We start from the raw sequence: 5,180 nt of genomic DNA on the forward strand, positions 1-5,180 counted from the left end.
CACAGTGATGAGTGCTTACCACAAGCTATACAACAGTTAGGAAACAAGTAATACCAATCCAATAAAGGCAGAAGTTGAGGGTAAGATGGGAGCTTGAAATGAAAAATTCGTGAACACGGGGTGCCAGCAACACCCCGTGTTCACGAATTTTGCGCGTAATACCACTGTCACAGGTAACTGCAATGCACGAACGCACATACAGTGCCGAAAGCAATAGCAAATTCAGATGAGAGTACGCCTTGCCAAATTAGGTCAACACGCATAAAAATGGGTCAAACTGACTAAACTAAATACGGTGTCATGCTGCAAAAATTGCATTTTTAGCAAATCTACCTTAGCTATTGCTTAAAAGACGACAAACAATGTCCAAGAGTGCTAACCTAAACGCTTTTGACGGTCACGTTATTTAAGGACGCACAAAATGCACGCCTAAAGAAAATATCCCTACATACACTTTATTTCTCCCACTGTACTGATTCACGGCTCATCGCTCAACACGGTGGCTGGAGATCATTCCTTTGGAGTTCGTTCAAAAGAAAAAAATAAATCAAGCTTCGATTTCATTGCTTTACCTCAAGTAAGTTTACAAGTGTAAAATGCACGCATAAAACACATGACGATGGTGTGTCTGAGAAAAATGTCTCCTTTCAGCAAATTTTAACATAGCGCAGTGCGTGCGCACGAGCTAATTACCAAAACTTTATATAACTACTGATTACGCTCTTGGACAAACGTCGTGCGCGAGCACCATGCACACAACAACGATATGTGGTACCAACAAGTTATGCGATTTCCTTCAGCGACAACGCATACCACAATAAGAACGACTGACAACGTACGAAGCGTAACATTCAAAATCACTTACCTCTGGCAAGAAAGCACGCTGGCAGCGTACACTGCAGGATGACCGCCGGTTTTCAAGCGATGCGCAGAGCAAGGAACGGCCAAGCTACCCGCATCCGGCTGTCCGCCGGTATAGCTCCCGAAGTGCTCGAACGTCAAGGCATTTTCTAGGCCCACAGAGCGTGCCGTCGAGTAAAGATTGCGGTGCTGCTACTCACTGATGCGTGGAAACGTTTGAAGAGGGCACGGTGTAAAGCGGGTCTCCAAAGCTATGAATCACGTCCCTCCATCACACCGAACAAAGGAGTCGCAGAGAACGGAGTCGCACGGCCGGCATCTGGTGACTATTTGCACGGTGCCGCGGATCATACTCAGTGAAGAACTTGCGCTTACGTCAGTAACCGCAACACACAACACACAATGCGAGGTAACGCAGTAAAGGTCGACCGCATGAACAAAACTCGACACTACGACGCACACACGAAATGCAGGACGCCGCCATGTCTGCGAAGAAAAAAAAAAAAGCGACAGGGCGATGTTGGCGACACTAGCGCCACCACCACCTCAGTTTCAGTTTCGGTATCGACATATGAACAGAAAAATCGTGTGTACGTTGCTACAAATAGCTCAAACACGAGTGCTAACGCTGCAAGAAGGAAATGCGCTGTCTTATATATTTGTCTCCTCAATCTTTCGTTGAAATTTACAGCAAGTTATGCAGATGTAGCGGAATAGTTAGTGAAGTTGTTCAGGGGAGGTCGGCCTTTGCGATGTGAAAATGCACATCATGCATTCACGAACATTTTGTCATGTAATTACATCCGCAGCTTAATGAATGCTTACCTTCAGCCTTAACTTCATTTATTAATACAAAAGCGAGTCTGCTCTGAACCATGTGGTTCATTGCTTCTCGCAATAGTATGGAAAGCCGAGCTAGTTGGTACGAATTCATAGTGCAATAGCGTAACAAACACAGGGACACAGGCAAGAGAGACGATACAGGCGCTAACTTTCAACTTGCGTTTATTTTTTCGGAAACGCTCATGTATATATATATACAAACAAACAATTGGTCATGCGCAGTGACTTCGTCCGACAGCAAAAAAAAAAAAAAAATCTCACTATCCCTGTCACAGCCCTGAGACCAGCAAATCTATTTCTTTATCCGACAGGGATAAAGATGGGTGGCTTATGCACTTATCTTTGAACCGTGCAATGAAAAACGCTTCGGCTACCTCTCTAGCTGTTTCATCGCCGTTCTGAAATAATATGCTTGTGTCATCAAAACACGGTGTACATTTGCACACTGCGCAGTGAAGGGACAGGTGGCTACTTGGCCTGCATTTCAACGAAGAATGGTGTTCACGAAGGCGAACGTTTACGGAACGTCCAGATTGCCCGACATACGTGCGACTACATGACATTGGTAATCGATTACCAATGTCAGTTGAAAGTTAGCGCCTGCATCGTCTCTCTTGCCTGTGTCCCTGTTTGTTGCGCTATTGCACTATGCATTGCTTCTCGCTTGGTACAGCTCAACGCGTTTTGCTTCATCGCGGGGCTATAGCGGGGCGTTGATATAGCATACCCATCACGCGGAAACACAATAGAAAATATAACTAACCGTGATTGCGTTTTTCGCGTGTTGTATACGTGGTTCAAAATACACGGAAACGTTTTCATCTCGGTGCCCACGGGTGCACGTAGTACGCAGTGCAAATGCGCTGTGCGATGTATTTTTGTGTCGTTTCTTAATGCACGAAATCACACCGTTCGTGCAACATGCATTTGGAAATTGTGACACAGCTGCCGGAAGTAAGTTATGAAGAATTGTGTCCCCTGTAAATGCATGGGTAAAACAGCATATGTCTGCCGCTTTGCGTTGCGCCTTGGGCGCTCTCACTGTTTCGCCAGTGCCGTCACGTGCCCGTCGCGCGAAGGGCACACGTTACTCCAACAACTTTTTGATGACATCAGAGCCGTGGGAAATCCTAATATTGGAATAATGTGAACGCAATGCGCGAAATTGTTGCCTTATTTCGAACTGTTTGCTTAGACTTCATAGTCGTCAAGCGTGAGCTGCTAGTGGTTATACTTGCAGCTCCCACTCGTAATCACAAACGTTTCTTTCCTTACGCGGAAAGGCGGCCTTTCGTAAGGAGAACTTCAGGTAAAGTGAAAGAAAAGGTAGAGCGACCTTTCAAAGACCCACCTTAGGACATTTTAAGGGCACCTAACGAAAGACGCCTTTATCCGTATGAGTGACTGTTATGGGAGCGAAGCTATGCACGTTTTTACGCTTGAAATCATCCATTCATGCGCGTATAACTTAATCCTACAACAAAAGGTTAAATCAAGTGTGCATTTAAGCTACTGAAAGCAAATACCGCTAGTGTTAGACGGGCATTTTGCGCGTTGCTAGCGTTGCTGACTCGCTGACTCTTGTTGGCTAAACTTTCTTTTTGGCTAAACACTAGCCGTCACAATAACGCGTTTGCTAAATTTCCCGTCGTTTCATTTGTGTACGTTCAATGCACGTGTGTGTGCTGGTGGTTGCACGGTACGTTTGCATTCGTAAGCTATAACAAAGTGAAGGGCGTTGTGTGCGGTCCCCTCGTTGAGCCCGGGCTCCCGCCTGTTTCCCTCCATTCGGCTTGCGTCCTCAAGGGAAAGGGGGATGTCGCAAGGCTGAATTCCCGTAATGTCCCCGTGTTGTTGTTGTTTGTGGTTATGTGGAGGAAGAGACGTGTTGTGTGGCCGTGTTCTGGCCGTTCTCGCGGCCGTCAGTGACAGCGGTAGAGAAACGGACGGTCTGTGCGAACCGAAGTGAATGCGCGTGAACGATGTGCCTGTGTGGTGAATATTACCTCCTTCTGAATGTGTTCTAATTCAGCTTTATGCTAATAAATGGGTAAGGTTTTCTCATTGCCTTACTTGTGTTTATTTATTTCGGTCGGTGTTAGCGCTTTTGCCGTTAGATTTACGCACCGAGGACTACCAGCGGGCTAGTTGGGATTATTCCAAAGAAATCGAAAGGCTGACCACACGGAAGAAGCGTTTACGACAGGTGAGCTCCGTTTTCGCATCTTGCTACTTTCGATGAGCGAAGACAGCAGCATTTTGCCGATACTGAGGCTCCTGATGTTTGTTCAAATTGTGGCTCAATCGTGCCAGCTTCATCGCCTTTCCACGCGTGATATGTATCCTCGATGAAATACGACACGTGTGATTGCTCGCACATTGCTTCGAAGCTTTTTTTTTTCTTTTTATTGTTGCGGATGTCGTGCTTTGTACGCAAATACACACATATCGCCATGCTGGATAGCATAAGCCCTAGGTACTTCGAAAGCTACCTTACGGAGGCTTCCTTTTCGTAAAGTTGTCTAAAGGGGGCTGCTGACGATAAAGTGTGTTCTTGAAACACGGTAAGGAGCCGGGCAAGTAATAAAGATGTACTCGTGCAAGTGCACCGCCGAGCTAACAATACGAACCAATACGCTAGCGGTCGATCGAGTTGCTTGTAACCGTCGCGTACAACAATCTTTGACAACGGACATCGTGTCTATGCGAAATTAGGCCAAGCATGTAGGCGACGCAAAATGTAATTTAGAAGTGTTGCACTTTGTCGCTTATGCTTTCTCCAATTAGTTAGGGCTTTCGTCAGTTAATTGTCATGTGCAGCGCTTGGCTCTCGCTCGTTGGTTCAGAAGTAAACTCTTCTCACTTCCATTTTCAATGCAAGGAAACAGGGGCGTAGCCAGAAATTTTTTTCGGGGGGGGGGGGGGTTCAACCATACTTTATATATGTTCGTGCGTGCGTTTGTATGTGTGCGTGTATATATACACATGCAAAATTGAAGAATTTCGGGGGAGCCGGGGTTGAACCCCTCAACCCCCCCCCCCCCCCCTTGGCTACGCCCCTGCAAGGAAACACCTATAGATGCGCGTGGACAGTTGATGCACAATGCCCTAGAGTTCAAAGTTGTATCACAGCAATTCGGCAGTTTTCTCGGATGAGTACTTCTATGCATTATAAATGCAGCTGATCACGAAGCATCCATAATCAGCAACGTACGTGTCCATCGACACAGGCTCATGTTTCTATTATCACATCTATTGCACCCAGCATCCACCCGGCACCTCACCACGTACGCCACCACCCACCCACTTTGCCCACCGGGTCTCCCACCAAACATGAAGCATCCCTGCATTCACCCAGCACACCCACCAATTGTTCCACCGCCCACCAACTTTGTGTCTCCACCACCCACCCATTATGCCCACCGAGTGTCCACCAAACCACCAACTTTCCCAGCACGCCCACCAAGGGTCCCACG

At 46.9% G+C, this 5,180-nt stretch overlaps 1 long non-coding RNA gene across 1 annotated transcript; it reads left to right on the top strand.

Annotated features, from left to right (window-relative positions):
- Positions 1-3,007: 3,007 nt before the first annotated feature.
- Positions 3,008-3,768, top strand: LOC119374055 (uncharacterized). Its single transcript, XR_005180075.2, has 2 exons — positions 3,008-3,557; positions 3,588-3,768. It is a non-coding gene; the product is annotated as an uncharacterized LOC119374055 (long non-coding RNA).
- The last annotated feature ends 1,412 nt before the right edge of the window (positions 3,769-5,180 follow it).

The sequence above is a fragment of the Rhipicephalus sanguineus genome, chromosome 11, assembly GCF_013339695.2.
Source record: "Rhipicephalus sanguineus isolate Rsan-2018 chromosome 11, BIME_Rsan_1.4, whole genome shotgun sequence".
Taxonomy (NCBI): domain Eukaryota; kingdom Metazoa; phylum Arthropoda; class Arachnida; order Ixodida; family Ixodidae; genus Rhipicephalus; species Rhipicephalus sanguineus.